Raw genomic sequence first — 17,300 nt, 5'->3', positions numbered from 1 at the left:
AGATGAGCATCAGGGAAATAATCAATGAAGGATAAATAAAAATTAATGGTAATTCCTTAGTTAATTTTCTTTCTTAATGTTTAAACTGCATTATTAGCAACATCAATTTTTACATATTATTTTTTCCAATTAGTTATAAAAAAATTAATATTTGTTTTAAAAAATTCTACTCTTCATGATGCATATACTTTTTGATATGTTGTTTGTTGCATTGCTATTCATTAAGGAAATGGAACTATAGTTTTCTTTCTCTTGTTTTTGCTCCTCTTGATTTAGGTACCAGTACCATATTTGTGTCATTAAAAAACAATTGAGGGGGCAGCTGAGTAGCTCAGGGGTTTGAGAGCCAGGCCTAGAGACGGGAGGTCCTAGGTTCAAATCTGGCCTCAGACCCTTCTCAGCTGTGTGACCCTGGGCAAGTCACTTGACCCCCATTGCCTACCCTTACCACTCTTCTGCCTTGGAGCCAATACACAGTATTGACTCCAAGACGGAAGGTAAGGGTTTTAAAAAAAAAAAAACAATTGATAGGACTCCTCCTTTGCCTATTTTCCCAAATGGATTATATAGTATTATAATAAATTCTTTTCTTCAGTGAATTTTTGTAAATCTTTTTCCCCCATTTTTTATCCTTCTTTACCAAGATCTTGACTTTTTTCATGATTCTTTTGGATTTATCACATCAATCTCTTTTCCTATTTTTCTTCTACCTCTTTCATTTGATTTTTAAAGCCTTTTAAGTCTTTTAGTAATTCATTTTGATTCTGATACCAATTCATAAATTTTCTTTGATATTTTGAATGTAGCTTTTTTTGACACAATTGTCCTCTTATGGGTTTTTATATTGATTTTTCGTGTCACCATGATAACATTCTATGGTCAGATTTTTATTTGTTTATTTGTTTTATCTCATGTCTCTTTCTTGTCTTCTGTCTTGTGTTGAAGTTCAACTCTGCTCTGGGGTTGGAGGGAGCACTTTATAATTTTCTATTTTCAGGGCTAATTCTGAGGGTCTATAAGTTTCAGTTTTTATGATATGATCTAAAAACATTGTAGGCACTGCTCTTACAACCTGAGCTATTGTTTGTGAGTGGCCACGAGTACATTTTTCCACCCTGCAACTGTTACCAGGGTCTTTGCCACACTGATGCCACATGCTTTAGAGTGTTAACCCCTCCCCTTGCTCTGGATATATAGCCCGGATACTTGGATGGACAATTTAACAGAGTCCTCCACCAAGTGCAGGTAAAGTGTCTCCTGGAACTCCTTCTGACCATTTATTCCCAAGTACCCTGCCATACTTTCTGGAGCTGAGAGCACTTAACTCACTGCTTCCAAAACCTATTGTTGGATTGTGAGGGTGCTGCCTATGATGAAGTATGCTCCACTCTCACTCCAGTAAAATAAACCCATCCTGTCAACCTTCTAAATTTTCTTTAGATAGAAAATTATTTTGCCCCATCTTTTTGTTGGTTCTGCCCCTCCAGGAAATTTCTGCATCCAAGGAACTTAAAATCTTATGGTTGCAGGCGAGGCACAAGAGAGAGGAACTGGGGAAAAGTTTCCTGCTGTAGGAACATAGAAGAAAAAATTTTAAAATCTTCAAAATTAGTTCAGTGGGGTGAGAAATGAGGAGATATCTTCTCTGTTTTTTTTTCTCATAATGTGAGATCAAGGATTTCATAGCTCTACTTGTTAGCAGAGGGACAGAAAGTACTGATGAGGTATTAGTACCAAGGCTGATTGGATCTTCCAAGGTGATTAAAATGAGGAGTTTATGTTAGACATGGGAAAGAAGTCAAAGATGTCCAAAATGAGTATGGTAAGGTGCAATTCAAAGAGAAGCCCTCACCACACTTGTTGCAAACACATGCAACACTTTCTTTTATATCTCTCTAGTGAATTATTGCCTCATGATTATATGCTTCTGTTTAAAACATTTATTATGTTCAAAGTTCTGTAGGAACAGAGACAAAATCTTAAGAAAACTGAATCTGCTAAGTTTTTGATAAACACCCAGTAGATGATTATTAAATATTTATTAAATAGATGGATAAATGAAAGAAACAATCATTAGATTGTCAAGATGTATTGTGAAGATCTCAACAACCCAATAAAATATCAGAGGTTTCAAGTTATACCTCTTTTCCAATCATTTGATTTCTCTCCTCGCAATAAATTGTGTGGCAAATAGTGAATTTAGACTAAGATCACCTTGTATTGTCAGGAGGCTATTTCATGTTTTGGAATTGCCATTCATGTTATCATGGCTTTTATTACTGAGAGTGTGGAAGAAACGATCAATGAAATTCTAGTTGGCCTTATTAGCAGAAGCATCTAATGAATTGTCATCAGAATATTGGCCAACTTTAAGAGATGAAGCAGCCCCTTTTCTCTTATCAGTAGGTTTCACTGCATCTAGAGGGTAATAACGGAGGGATAAGCAGATCTGCAGGCCATAAAAAGCATAAACATCCTTATGTCACGGCAGAATGTCAGCCACACTCAATCTATTCCTGCTTGATAGCACTGGAATGTTGGAACCATTTGACTTCATGAGCTGTAAAGGAGGGAAACCAATCATCACCCTGTGCAAAGTTTTACGTATGCCCTGGGGCATGAAAATGAAGCCTGTATAATTCCAAGTGGCTTGTTGTTTGATCTGGTTGTTTGATTCCAAATAGACATGGTATATAGTACCAGTCCTCTTTCACCTGACTTTGTGATTGGATCAAATCCTTTGCTTTAGGGGAGACTACTTATTTTTTCTAAGTATTTAATCTGATATTTATAGTTCAATGACCATTTTTTATTTTATGTTCTTTAAGTTATACTTTTTTAAGCAAAATTAATTTTGCTTTAAAGAAGAGGTAGTTTGACATAATTAGTAGAGAGCTTTTGGAGAAAAACAAACCAAAGTGGGGGTAGTTGGGTGGCTCAGTGGATTGAAAGCCAGGTCGAGAGACAGCATGTCCTAGGTTAAAATCTGGCCTCAGACACTTCCTAGCAGTGTGACCCTGGGCAAGTCACTTGACCCCCATTGCCTAGCCTTTACCACTCTTCTGCCTTGGAGCCAATACACGGTATTGATTCCAAGATGGAAGGTAAGGGTTAAAAAAAAAGTAAATGACATTTGTTTTGTCTTACACCAAGGAATAAAATTGAGGTTACAAGGCATTTCATCTCTCTAACCCAAAAGAAGAAGTAACTCCTTCTAGAGACTTTTAGTTTTGCTAAGATTTTTTTTTTAAATGGATGGGCAGTGATAAAAGTTGAAATTGTAGGTTATTGAAATTTTCCTGATGGAATAAAATTTCTGCCTTTCCCAAAACAAAAATAAAAACTATTAAAATTTATTTATGGTGTTTAGAATAATGCTTGGCACATAATCTAAGTATTTAATAAATATTTTTGGTCCTTCCTTCCTTCCTTCTATCCTTTTTTCCTTCCTCCATTTATTTTTGAAAAAGTCTTTTTACCTTATTAACACTGGTAGGTAGAGCAAAGAATAGACTGGCTGGAAAGTTATGATTCTTTGTTATTCATTAGCCCGTGGGTAGTAAGGAAGAGATTCAATTGCTCTCCTGGGTCTGGTGGGAAAGGTTTCAGATGTTAATACAGCTGGTTTACAAATCAATAACAAGTGAAGGCTGCTTATGTTTATACAGACATATACATATAGATATACTCATGCATATATAAAAACGTACATAGAGATAACATGTATAAATAAACATATGTATATGCAAACATGTGTGTATGTAAATATATAGTCAAGTAGCAGCTCATTGGCTTAGTGTATAGATAGAGTGCTCAGCCTGAAGCCAAGTCTGTGCATCTACCTAAGTTCAAATCCAGCCTTAGACATGTATTAGCTGTGTGACTCTGGGTAAGTCACTTAAAACTGTTTGCCTTAGTTTCCTTATCTGTAAAATGAGCTGGAGAAAGAATGGTAAACCACGCTAGGATATTTGTCTGCTAAATACAAAATAGGGAAAGGATGAGTAAGACTCAACAGAAAAATGTCTAAACAACAAACACATATATGGTTTTACACTGATATGAAAATGCTTATTTATTTAGGCACATTTATATACAATAAATGAAAAAATTATATACATAAATACATATGTGTGTATATACAAATATAGACATATATTTGTGTGTTTGTATGTGAACTCAAGTTTTGTGACAGGTGTACCTTTGGAGATACAGGATGAGAAGACTTCGTTTCTACCCCACTTTGTACACTTTGAAGCAGGGAAATATAGCTCCCATTTTTTTTTATAGCTGTGACCACCTTTTCATTCAGTTGCTGACCCATCTCTCTAGATTTTTTAAAAGCTTAATCCCCATCCCTCAAGTACTCCCAGGATCATTTCATCTTCCCTGTCCTCCATGAGGCCACGAGATAGAAGCTCAGTATTCTTGGAGGCAAACCTGTGTCAGAAACCTGGAATGGGCCTCCTCGTCCTGTTTCTGGCTTTCGTCCTTTACTACAGGGCTTTGTAGGAACTTCAACAGGATGTGACCTTCCTGTGCCTTCATGAGCCTCTGAGCATCAGGGCAGTAGCTACCCAAGGAGTTGTATTATCAGACTAATGGAGAAGCAAAGAGTTATTTAGAAAGAGAGAAACCTTGGACAGACGGTACTATAAGAAAAAGGTTACTTGGCATTGTAAGAAAAGCAAAATGTAAAATAACAGATATTGTCACAAAGAAGTAAGTTATATGCAAATGTATTAATGAGCATTTTTATATAACCCTCTCAGTTGATTGCAATCATTCTATTTTGTTATTTGTGACTGATTAGTGCTCTTTCTCTATCTTTGCTTTTCTCTTTGTTCTTTATCTCCCTGTCTATCTGTCAGTGTTCATCTGTCTACCTCTCTCATAAAAAGGATTTTATTGTTCCACTCTCATTTTTTCTTGCAATCTATGTATCATTTTTGCTTCTTCCATATTCCCATCCTTAAAACCCTCTTGAATAGAATTATTCTTTGGGAATTGGAAGCAGGGGTAGAATTGAAGAAAGAAAAGATAGAATAGGAGATAGGTAATCTTAGACCTGTAAACTGAAGTCAAACTTTAAAGGATAATAAAGAAAATGACTACTACATGGTCTCAGTATGAAAGTGACAGAAGAGCTTATGTGAAAGCCAAACATTAGTAGAAAATGTAAATGCTGAATCCCTTCCTGAATATCTTGATTTTGAAGTCCAGGTATTTCCCCTAGATAATATAACCTCATCTTTAGGCCTAATTAGGCTAAATATCAGAATGGTGAGGGCCAATAGTTCAAGAAGGGAAAGAATAGACAGAATAAAGTGTCTTGATCAAAAGGTACTTTTTAATACTTTTTGAATATTGTTATGAATCAGTACTATAAAATGCCATCAAGAAATTTATTGACTTTTTTCTTATTAAGTAAAGGTAATATTCATTTTTGTTTTAGATAGAAAAGGGGGAAAACATCCTAAAATGTCAGCATAGCTTTCAGGAACAGCTTCTTGACATCACAACATGTTTTATAACAAAAATTATTCATAATTCAGCATTAAAAGTAAATGACCCATACAATGAATAGTCATCTACAGCAAAGAGGAGGAGGAAGTAGAGAATAAATTTTCAACAGTGCACCATTTTTAATAATAAATTTTCTATCTAGAGGCAAAAAAGAGAAGCAGGCAAAAAAAACTTTCATGAGTATAGCAAAGAATGAATGAAAAACATAAACAAGGGGCTAGCACAGAAATCTCTTTAAGAAAAGTATTGGAACTTGTTAGTGTCACATCTAATGAAATGAAACCCTACAAACTTCATGAAGAATACAAGTCCTTTAAAGTTATAGACCCTGGGAGAATTGAATTTTCAAAATATCTAAAGGCTTCTTATTTTTAAGATGTTTTCCATATTTTAAAATCTAATTTACTTCCATGATCAGTTTTTATTTATTTGACTCCTTCAAAAGTATTCATATATACTGAATTAACAAATCACTTCAATATAAATATAAATATACTGCCTCCACCTTGTAAGGAACATTAAGGTAGTCCATTGATGAAAAAACACTGGAAGAACATTAGATTGTTTTAGAAAATAAAAATGGAAACATGTGACCAAAATCATTATAAATTCATTAGGCTCCATGTGCTCATGCCTAGCTTCAACGTTCCTTGAAAAGCATCTTTGATTCCCTTATGATGAAGGGCATTGTGTATTTTCTTTTCATGTTTTGTCTAATTGGTCCTGACTACTGGAAATAAATGCATTCCATTTTTTCAATTTGTTGTTTGCAATACATTTTCTAAAGGTATGTTTCTGACCCTTTACAAAAATGACCAGGATGCTGGTTACATTTTAAATTAGGGTGTCCTCTTTCAAGAACAAAACACTCCAAATCTCAACTCTGGGTATTTTCTCTGGTTCTCTGTCATAGCTGAAATGATCTCCCTCTTCAACATTGGTTAGTGATTTCCTTATCTTTCATTAAGTCTAAACTAAGATCTTTTCTTTTACAGGCAGATTTTCTCAACTTCTCTTAATTCTAATGTATTCCCTCTGTTTGTTATTTCCTATTTATCCTATATATAATTTGTTTTGTATATGTTTTCTTTTCATTTGATCACCTCAATTAGATTCTAACCTGCTTAAAGGAACTGACTCTCTTGCTTTTTTTTACTGTTTTGCACAGTGTATACATTTAAAAAATTAATAAATATTTATTGATTAATCATGTCAACTGCAATGATCAAAAATCATTTTAATTTCATCTAGTCAATAAAATCTATTTTTCTTTGGAAACTTCTTCAAAGTCACATTTGATAAATATTTCTTCCTCTAGGTATAGTTGTAAAAGACAACTCTATTTTCCTCAATTGTATTTGTAATGTGACCTTTTACATTTAAGTCATGTATTCATTTGGAACTTCTTGTGAAATTTGGTAAGAGATTGGTCTAAATCTATTTTACTAATGTGCTGCTTACAATTTCACCCTTTCATAGTTGATACTTTCTTCTTCATAGTCTTTTATGACAATGTGTTAACACATTTCTCTATTCCTCTATATTCTTTTCTTAACTTAACTTCCTCCTCTAAATCCTTAAAATTTTCCTGTCACCCAAAGTTTCTGTCTTTGGTCCTTTTATATGTGCTTTCCCATGCTGATCTTATTTACTTCTATGGCTCCAATTAGTACCTTTATTTAAGTGAATTCAAAATTCTAGATCTTTATACTTGATCTTTCCAAAGAGCAAGTATGCTATATTTCTAACTTTCTGATTGATTGCCACCTGGGCTACTTGATTGCACCTCCCTCACATTCAAAATGTAATCTTGTTTGAAAAATCTTCCCTTCCCTCTAATTTTTCTATTTCTATTGACAGTGCTGGCATGCTTCCCTCACAAACTCATATCCATCATTGATTCTTCCTTTTCCCTCACATCTCATAGTCAGCTGAAAAGTCATTTTGATTCAGTATCCACAATATACTTAAGTCAATCAGCTATCTCCCATTCCTACTCCTCTTTTTCTGGCCTGAGTCTTGTTACTGCTGGCTGAAAGCTATCACTTCTTTCCTCCAGGTTGCCTAAGCATACATCTTAATAGTTTATTGCATTCCTACCATTGCCCTACTAACAAGCCTTAACTTGCTCTTTATCACTTAATATTTATAGTCAGAAAAAAAATTAGGCTTGAGTCTTAAATCCTCCATAGCTGTTTTAATGTCAAACCTCTCTTCCTCTCACACAGGAAATTATCTCTATTTACTCTGGTAGTCATTTTATATTAATCTGAAGACTGCAGAAATAATGTACAAATGGACACTGAAAAATAATAGCTATATGTATTCTTCATGTTTTGATTTGTGAAACCCATTTGCAGACCAATCAGCTAACTCTCCACTTTCTATCAGCAACTCTGCATTGTTTGGACTCCACAGGAGTTAACTCACCCAGGTTAAGCTGATCTCTTGAAATCTCATCTTCATACTGATAACTCATCTTTGGATAGTTAGCACCTACTCAGCTCCCTCAGCTTCCCCTCCTCTTGAAGAGAGTGGACCACTAAACTCCTCCCAAAGCTTTCTTTCACAATGGGGGACAGGATCTGAAATTTCTAGGCATCTCTCCACTTTGCAGCAGCAAATCTGCTTGCTTTGGTCTCTATAGGTCATCATGCCCCCACAGTAGGTATTTCCTAATGCCTACTTTCTCCCCACCTGCTTTCCAACTCTCTATTTTATGTTGTCTTCCCTTCTTAGATTGTAAGCTCCTTGAGATCAGGGACTGTCTTTCCTTTTTTTCTTATTTGTAGCCCCAAGTGCTGAACAAATGTTTATGCAATTGAAATTCATTGAACTTGGAAACATTCCCATGGAGGCCAGTGTTAAAACACTATTCCCTTGGCAAAGTTAAAAAATATCACTTACTTATAAAGTGGAGAAGTGCCAAAGGGGGAACACAATGGAGCAAAATAGAATAGGAGATTAGTCATTGGAAGCAAGGGTTCTAGAAAGAAGTTATTCTGTTAAGATAGAAATTTCTTGAAGGGATAGTTGTGCCATAATCACATAGAATTGTTAAAATTAAGTTTTAAATAGTAAATAACAGTTAAATAACAAATTCAGTAATACATAATAAATACATTAATTAAATTAATTGTTAGATAAATTCCTCTTCTAGGCAAGTGATAGAACCACTCAAACTAAGCTGGTCTTTATAAGATGTTGGTGAAGGTAAACATCAACACAAGATATGATTGATAATATTGATGGGCTATGGGAGGGGGTTGGGATGAGGGCAGGGAAAGAACATAAATCATGTAACCAAGGAAAATTATCTTAATCAATTAAATACTATTTTAAAAATATTGATAGGGAAGAGCTAGTACCAGCACTCTTTTAAAGCAATGGGAATCATAAGTACTGGAATCCCAAAATGTTACAGAGATATAGAGGTCATGGAGGTGAGTTCTTTTGGATATAATAGGACATAAATTCTTAGTTGGAATAAATTTACAAGTAATATTTTAAGTCAAAGAGAATGTACAGATCTCAAGGCAGTGGCTGGAAGGACTAGTCTCTCACCACGAGGAGACAGTATTATTACAAAGATTCAAGTCTTTTCTATTTCTATTAACTGATATATAAATTTGTTCATGTGTTTATCCTTCAAGGTAAACTCAGGAAAACAAGAATCATTGTTGGGTTTATTTTCCCAGTTTCCTTTTCTTCTTTGGTGCCCCGATAGTAACATCAAAGTTTCCTATCTAGACTATTCATAGGACAATATGAAGGACAAGAAGTAGGGATTGTTGAGGGAGTCAAGATTCATTCCAGCACCACTGGGCTAAGGGAAAAGGGAAAGAAAAGAGGAAAGAAATACTAAGGAATAGAAAGAAAAAAAAAGGAGGTCTTGTGATAATAGGTATAAGTGCCTATTTAAAAAATTAATAAGGGGTTAATATGTATAAAATACTTCACATACAGTATCTCATTTGATTATAATAACTGTGAGAAAAGTATCTATACAAATCATTATCCTCATTTTATAGATGAAATGAAGAAACTGAACTTTATAGAAAGGATTGTTCCATGTTCACAAAACTAGTCTGTGAACAGAGGCATGACTTATACCAAGTATCTCTTGACTGTAAGTCTAGCACTTTCTGCTTTATTCCACTGAAAATTCATCAGTGATATTTTAGCTTCTTCCTATATTTTTAGTAAGGTTAAAGTAATAGTAATCATAACAAAGTGAATATAGTTATGCATCAAGTGAATACCTACAAATGAATACATACCTACTATGTGCCAGACATTATGTTCAATACTAAAACTCTGGGAGAGAGTAACTATTATTACAATTTTACAGCTGAGGAAAAAGAGACTAAACAATTTCCGTAGGTCCGGATGACTATTAAGTGCCTATGGTTAGATTCATTTCCAGGTCTTTCTGACTCTACACCCACTCTTCCATTCACTATGCAATTAATATACTTCCAAAAGCCTTGATTAAGGCCATGTGTCCACGAGTTAAGAACTCTTTTACTTTCTTTAGGTCTTGCATATTTGACATTTTTAAAACTTCCATCTCACAATTCATCAATTACTGTTAATTCCCATTACCTTCCTCTCATAGCATAAAGAAGACCTTTGCTATCCATCAGGATCCCATTCACCTAATAATAAAGATTACATGTTAGAATATTACAAGGCCCAGAATAGAGATAATTCCAAAAGAGGTACCAATTAAATTGGATTTATAATGTAAGAAATGAAAAAAAACCCGTTTTGGAAAGCTTAGGGTATCTCAAAGTGAATCTTTCTCAATTTGGCATCAGAATGATTTTTCTTGATTTTTCTTCAGCATATGGAGTTTTTTGGTAGAATGACAGTGTGAATTTTGCGTTTCCTTTGATATTCAGAAATGTTGAATTTCAGAATGATAAAGACTTAGAGATCATCAAATCTAACTCTCTCATTTTTATAAATGAGAAAACTGAGGCCAAGTTACACAGAATACTGGGGAAAGTTACACATTTCTTTTTTTATCATATTTTTTGGGGGCTGACAGGTAGATACAATTTTTATAAAATTTTCTGACCTCTTGCAATCCATGTTTGCCCGCTCCCTCCAAACCTCCCTCCACAGCAAAAGGGCAGGCAATAGTATGCTTCAATCTTCATTAAGACTTCACCAACACCATCTATGTATGGCAGTGAATAGCCTTTCTCATCATGAGTCCCTTGGAGTTGTCTTGTATCTTTCCATTGCTGATGATTGTTAATTCATTCATAGCTTATAATCCTGTATTATTGCAATTACTGTTCACAAAGTTCTCCTGATTTTGCTCATTTTTGCTCATTGAAAATTGCATCAGTTCATATGAGTCTTTGCGGGGTTTTTTTTGTTTTTTGTGATTTTCCAGTCCATCATTTCTTATGGCACAATAGAATTCCAGTACAATCATATATCATAAATTGTTTGTCCATTCCCCAAGTGATAGACATGCCTTCAGTTTCCAATTCCTTGTCACCACAAAAACTACTATAAATATTTTTGTACTAGTAGATTCTTCTTATAATCTTTGATCTTATTGAGATATAGATAAAGCAGTGATATGGCTGATTAAAAGGGTATTTGCAGTTTTATACCCCCTTGAGCATGGTTGCAGATTGCTTTCTAGAATGGTTGTTTCATGCCCTCCAACATTTATAATTTTCATTTTTGTCATATTAGCCAGTCTAATAGGTGTCAGGAATTACCTCAGAGTCATTTTAATTTTAATTTCTCTAATTAAGTGATTTGAAGCATTTGTTAATATGATGATTAAAGATAATGTTATTTTTTTCTATTTGAGAATTGCCTGATAATATCTCTGACCATTTTTTCAATTGGAAAATATATTGTATTCTCACAAATTTGACTCAGTTGTCTAAATATTTGAAAAATGAAACCTTTTTCAGTGTAAGTTGCTCTAGATTTCCCCCTAGTTTCTTTTTTCCATTTTAGTCTTTGTTGCATTAGTTTTGTTTGTGCAAAATCTTTTTTTTTATTTTAATATAGTCAAAGTTATCTAATTTACATCTTGTAATATTTGCTATGGCTTTTTTGGTCATAACTCCTTTATTTAGAGATTTGACAGGTAAACAATTTTGTGTTCCTCAAAATTATTATAATATCCCTCTCTTTATAAATCATATATCATTTTAACTTTATCTTGGCATATGTCCTGTTGCACATTTCCTAAAGAAGAACCACTTAGACATTATCTATTCCCACTTCATTTTATAGTAAGGCCATTTTGGACTAATGGCCAAGGATATTAAATGATTTGATAAAATTTATAAAGGTTAGTGGCAGAATAGACTAACACATACGTGCCATGATTCCCAATGCAATGTTCTTTCTAACAGATGAAACCTAATATTAAAAAAATCTATTTTTCTCAGTTTATGAGTTGAGGTTTGATGACTCAAAATCAATTAAATAAGGTTTAAATTCTGTCTTAGAAATATGTCTTCTTTTTGGCCTTGGGCAAATTGCAATTTTTTAAAAAAAATTCTGCTTTCTTTTCTATAAAATAAGAACAATAGTATGTTTAGCACTTACCTCAAAAGGGCTATTGTAAAGATCAAACGAAATAAACTCAGTAAAATGCTTTGCAGTTTTAAAGAGCTTTTTTCTGAAGAAATTGTATTATATTAGAAAGAAACTGATGTTAGAATAAGACAACTGAGGACAGCTGGGTAGCTCGGTGGATAGAGTCAGGCCTAGAGACAGAAGGTCCTAGGTTCAAATCCAACCTCAGACATTTCCCAGCTGTGTGACCCAGGGCAAGTCACTTGACCCCCCCCACCATTGCCCACCCATACCACTCTTCCACCAAGGAACCAATACACAGAAGTTAAGGGTTTAAAAAAAAAAGAATAAGACAACTGTCTAAATTCTACTTGCCTCACTTGTGTGACAGAAAATTGAGCTAATCTCTCTTGATCTCAGTTAATTCTTCTATAAAATGGACTAAATGTCCTTTAAGATCCCTTTCATTTCTAAATCTATGATCACTATTCCTATAAAAAATGACTGTCCAAGAGGACTTGGTAGAGAGAATAGTAATTTTTAAAAAATCTTATTTATTTTTTAAATGGGGTTTTCTAATTTGGTAAATTAATGAAATTCCTCCATTTTTCAGTAGCATTCTTATTCTATCAAAGCATTTTACAAAGTTTCTCACTATATCTTTGTGAAAAAGAGAGAAGAATATCCCTTGATTGAATGTATAATAAAGTAAATTCTTTGCTTGTTGAATTACTAATCCAGAGATCACTGATTGGTGGATTTCTGCCAATTTAGAGAAAAATTTTCAGCATTGTCTTCAGGAGACATCCTATATTTCTTTACTTCTTCTCCTCCTCCTCCACCTCCTCCCCACTCTCTCTCTGCTATATTTGGCCAAATCCACTTATTTGATTCATTGTAAGCGCTGCCATTTCACTGTCTATTCCGATACTTTGAACTATCTTTTCCCAATCCTTTGCATATTATCTTCTCCATTAGACTGTGAGCATGTGTGTATATGTGTGTGTGTGCATCTATGTGTGACTCTGTCTGTGTGCACATCCATGTGAGTTTGTAGAGGAATGAGGTTCACTTTTTGTTTTGTATACCCCACAGTTCAGCACAAATTAGTCTCTTAAGAAATATGTGCTATTTTTGTTGTTGTTAACTTGAATCCACCATATTTTTTTATTAAGGACTTTTTACATACTATTTGTATTTAGTATTAAGGGACATTAGAGAAAAACATTATTAATTCCTTAAGGATTTAATCACCTTAAAGATGTAAGAAATAGTATAGAGGGAAAACTATAATAAACTTGGAACATGGTAAATTCCATATGAATGGTACAAAATATTTAGTCTTCCTGTATGGGAAAAAATGGGGTAACCAAGGAAAGGTTACAAGGAGGATATAACACTGAAAATTTTAACAGTATTTCAGTAAACAGAGAGAAATTAGAGACAATAAGCTTAGAGGAATAACTAATATCATCAAAGACAGAAATATGAACTATAAACTTCTTAAACGGCTAAATTGATTGACCAAATCTAAGAAGATATAATGTATTAGAAATAAATGAATCATTGAATTTAGATTTCCTTTTTTTCTTTTCTTTTCTATTCAACTGCCTAGTATAGCATGAGGGAAACAGGACTAAATGGTAGTTTGTATGATAGAGATTTAGAGACTGTATTAACTGCAATTTCAATACAGGTCAGTAATATAATATGGCTGATAACAAAGCTAATGAATACAATTATAAATTGAGTTAATAGAAAAATGATGTTGCTATTAAGGGAGGTAAGAGTCCCATTATACACTTACCAGACTATGTCTAAAGATGTATTTTCACTTTGTGGTACTGTATTTTATTACTGGAAATAGATAGCATTTATATGCCACTTTTACTTTTCTAGTCACTTTACAAATATCTCATTTGATCCTCACAGCAACCCTGGGAGTGAGAACCTATTATTATCCCAGTTTTACAGATAAGGAAACTGAATTAAAGGTTAGGTAACTTGTCCATGTTCACAAAAGCAATAAGTTTCTAAGGTCAAATTTCAACTCAAGTCTTCCTGCCTTTAGTTCCAGCACTCTCTTTATTGTGAGATTTATCTGCTTTTTAAGACTGTCAAATTGGAGTTCAATAATAGATGGAAAAGAAGGACAACACAAGTCCTTAAAAACATGTGGTGTTGCCTTATTTAGAGAAGAAGAAATGAAGAAAGGGCATTAAAAATATCTTATTTTTTTAATATGAAAAACAAATGAACTAGTTTACTGTATTTTCAGGGAATAACTGTGAACGAGTCATAGTTGGGAAATTAGAGGTAAATATATAGCTAGTATGAAGAAAATCTTAATAATTTTCCCCATTCAAATGGAAAGTGTTTAATAAATCTGTAATATAAATATAACATTAGATATAATATATAAATAAATATTTAAAAGGTTTAATGAAGAACCAATGAGTTCTTAAAGATCTCATTCAGCTTTAAGATTCTACAATCCTGGTAACCTCAAATTTAATTTAAAAGTTAGTTTCATGGTAACTCCTACATTGACAAGTATTCTGGCCTCATTCCTCTCCAGGCTGCCTTCCAGACTTCCTTTACTTTGTCACAACCCTAATTCCTGGATCCTGTGTTCCTGTTTATCACACCTTGAAAGTAACTTTGCCCCTCTGCCTTTTTCTTCTGGTTATATGGCTCCTCTCCAAACCTGTATATAAGATGGGGCTCAGGCCAGCCAAGACTCATTCAGCTCTAAGATATAGTCAGGATTTATTTTATGTTGCCTGTTTATCAGGTATCTGCCCACATCTTTCCTACTACCTTTTATTTCTTTTCTTCTCCCTTTAGAATATAAAATCCTTGAGGTTCTGTTGGCTTTCCCAGTCCTATAGGATCCAGTTTGTAAATCAGACCATTTTCATGATTTAATATGTGTCAATTTCTTTTTGTTTAAGTTATGGAATATTAAGGCCAGTAGAGACATTAGGAACCTAGTGGAAAACATTGATTGTGCAGATGGAGGAACTGAGGCCAAAAGAGGAGAAATGATTTAGCTGTAGTCATATTGTAAGAAGATGGTTATAAAATAGCAACTAGAGCTCATCTCTTTTCTCATTGCCCAGTATGTTTCCATTATGCTAATATCACATTTTATAATGTTATATGTTTAAAGAAAAAACCTTAAAATTAATAATATAGAGAGCAATTGTGTCCTTGTTTTGAAATATGCTTTGAACTTTGTTAATAATTTTGAAGATATTGCAAGCTATAAAATCAAACTGTAGATAAATCTTTTTAGATACTTAGATACTTTTTAGATATTTAGGTATTTAGATAAGTAAGTGTCATTTCTAGGCAAATTATTTTTCTCCCCTATGTAAACTAAGTTGTTCATTTAGAGAAAAGTTCTTAATAAGTCAATGAAAAGATTTTAAAACAGTCAGCATTCTTTTTTGTCACCTGTATACTTTCTCTCCAAAATAGCTATTTCCTTATGAAATAGTAAAAGAATTCTTCCCTCTCACTTCTTCTCTTCAGCCTTTGACTAGAGAAATGGCAGATATTTTCAATAAATTCATAAAGAATACAATTCTCCTGCATATAATTTGCAGAACCAGCATGCCCTAAGCACTCAAAAAAGGGTCTACATAATTTTTGAATGCTCCAAGCTCATATTTGTTGCTTCCATGACACTTATCTTTCCATCTTATCCTCTACCATCCCCTTTTCCTTGTGCCTTCATTCTTCTGAAACCTCTGAGTCTTTTACAGTGAGTCCTGTTTTTTCATTATGTAGCTAAATTACTCCAGTATTTAACTTTACTCCAGGACATCTTAATCCTAGGAAGCATTAATTCTAGGAGCCAATAGTGGTGGTTCCACTGACCTTAATGGAAAAAAGTTTTATTATAATGATTTTTTCTATCTTTCATTTTTCTTCTCTTTGGAGTCATCTTTCAGTTTTTATCCTTGAACGCCCTTGATTGGATATCTTGCCAAATGTTCAATAATCTGGTTTTACTCTGCACTGTATCCCTGTAATGTACAGTAGGATAGTACTCTTATTCGACTACTATCTTTCTTAGTTCAAGTTTACAAAGGAGATTATATTTTGACAGTGTATTGCCTTTGGCAGCCATCTTTCTCTGTCTGGCAAATAAATCAGTTTCTTGGCTGAAGAGATTAGCAATTAATTTACATTAGTTAAGCTTCTGAAAGTCAAAATTATTATTCTCAATGGAAATATGTTAATGACAAAAACAATAAGGAAATTCTGAGGACATTTTAGAATATTCATAAAGGTTATCCTTATTAGGATAGCATATAATACTGTGGCTAGTTGGAATAAATAAATATATCTAAAATAAATGGAAAGCCAAGAATTAATTTAAAAAAAACTAGAAAATAATATATACATTTATCACATATAAAATCAAAATTTTAGAGATATAAATTTTAACTAATGGTGGAGTTTCATTTCTGTAGGCAAGACTCAGTGCAAAATTGCTATCAAGATAATTTACCACTTGTTCTGTCCTTAGAGTCTTAATGGGAAGAGACACTGAGAAGTTAATTGACTTGCCCAGCATCATTCAACCAATATGATTCAAAAGCAAGAATTAAACCTGCCTATTGAAGTTATATTTATGAAAACAATGAGAAATAAAATGTTTTTATTTATTACAAAATTATATTAAAGCAAGATTCTACAAGTAAAAATTGTTATTTTTAGCAATGATGATAATGTAATAAATTATACATTCTCAAAAAAGGCAAAATCAGAAGGGAATAAATAAAGGATGAATTTAATAAACAAAATGAAAATAGAAAAATAGGAATAATTAATTGATGAGCAAATTTTTTAAGTTAGAGGAAGAAGCTGGATATAAGTGCTACAATCAGACTTATTACCTCCCTAAATACTCAAACAGATATAGCAAACTATATACTGAACCACCACAAACAATGAAACCCTTTCTTTTTCAATCATTCTGCTCTCCATCTCTTTTTTATCTCCACATTTTACCAATTATTCAAACTATCTTCCTGAGAACCATCACTCCCAATTGAAACTATGAGGAAAGTGCTCCCCAAGACTTGTCTTTGTCTCTGTCTCTGTCTCTCTGTTTTCCCCACACTTCCCATTTCTGTCCTTCCTTTCTTCCTTTCTTCCTTCCTTCCTTCCTTCCTTCCTTCCTTCCTTCCTTCCTTCCT

General features: G+C 33.4%; 1 protein-coding gene across 1 annotated transcript in view; it reads right to left on the bottom strand.

Annotated features, from left to right (window-relative positions):
- TECRL (trans-2,3-enoyl-CoA reductase like) overlaps positions 1–17,300 on the bottom strand; it is a 147,514-nt gene that overhangs the window by 34,433 nt on the left and 95,781 nt on the right. The window lies entirely within an intron of this gene.

The sequence above is a fragment of the Gracilinanus agilis genome, chromosome 6, assembly GCF_016433145.1.
Source record: "Gracilinanus agilis isolate LMUSP501 chromosome 6, AgileGrace, whole genome shotgun sequence".
In the NCBI taxonomy this organism is placed as follows: domain Eukaryota; kingdom Metazoa; phylum Chordata; class Mammalia; order Didelphimorphia; family Didelphidae; genus Gracilinanus; species Gracilinanus agilis.
This window is presented reverse-complemented; position numbering and strand designations above follow the sequence as displayed.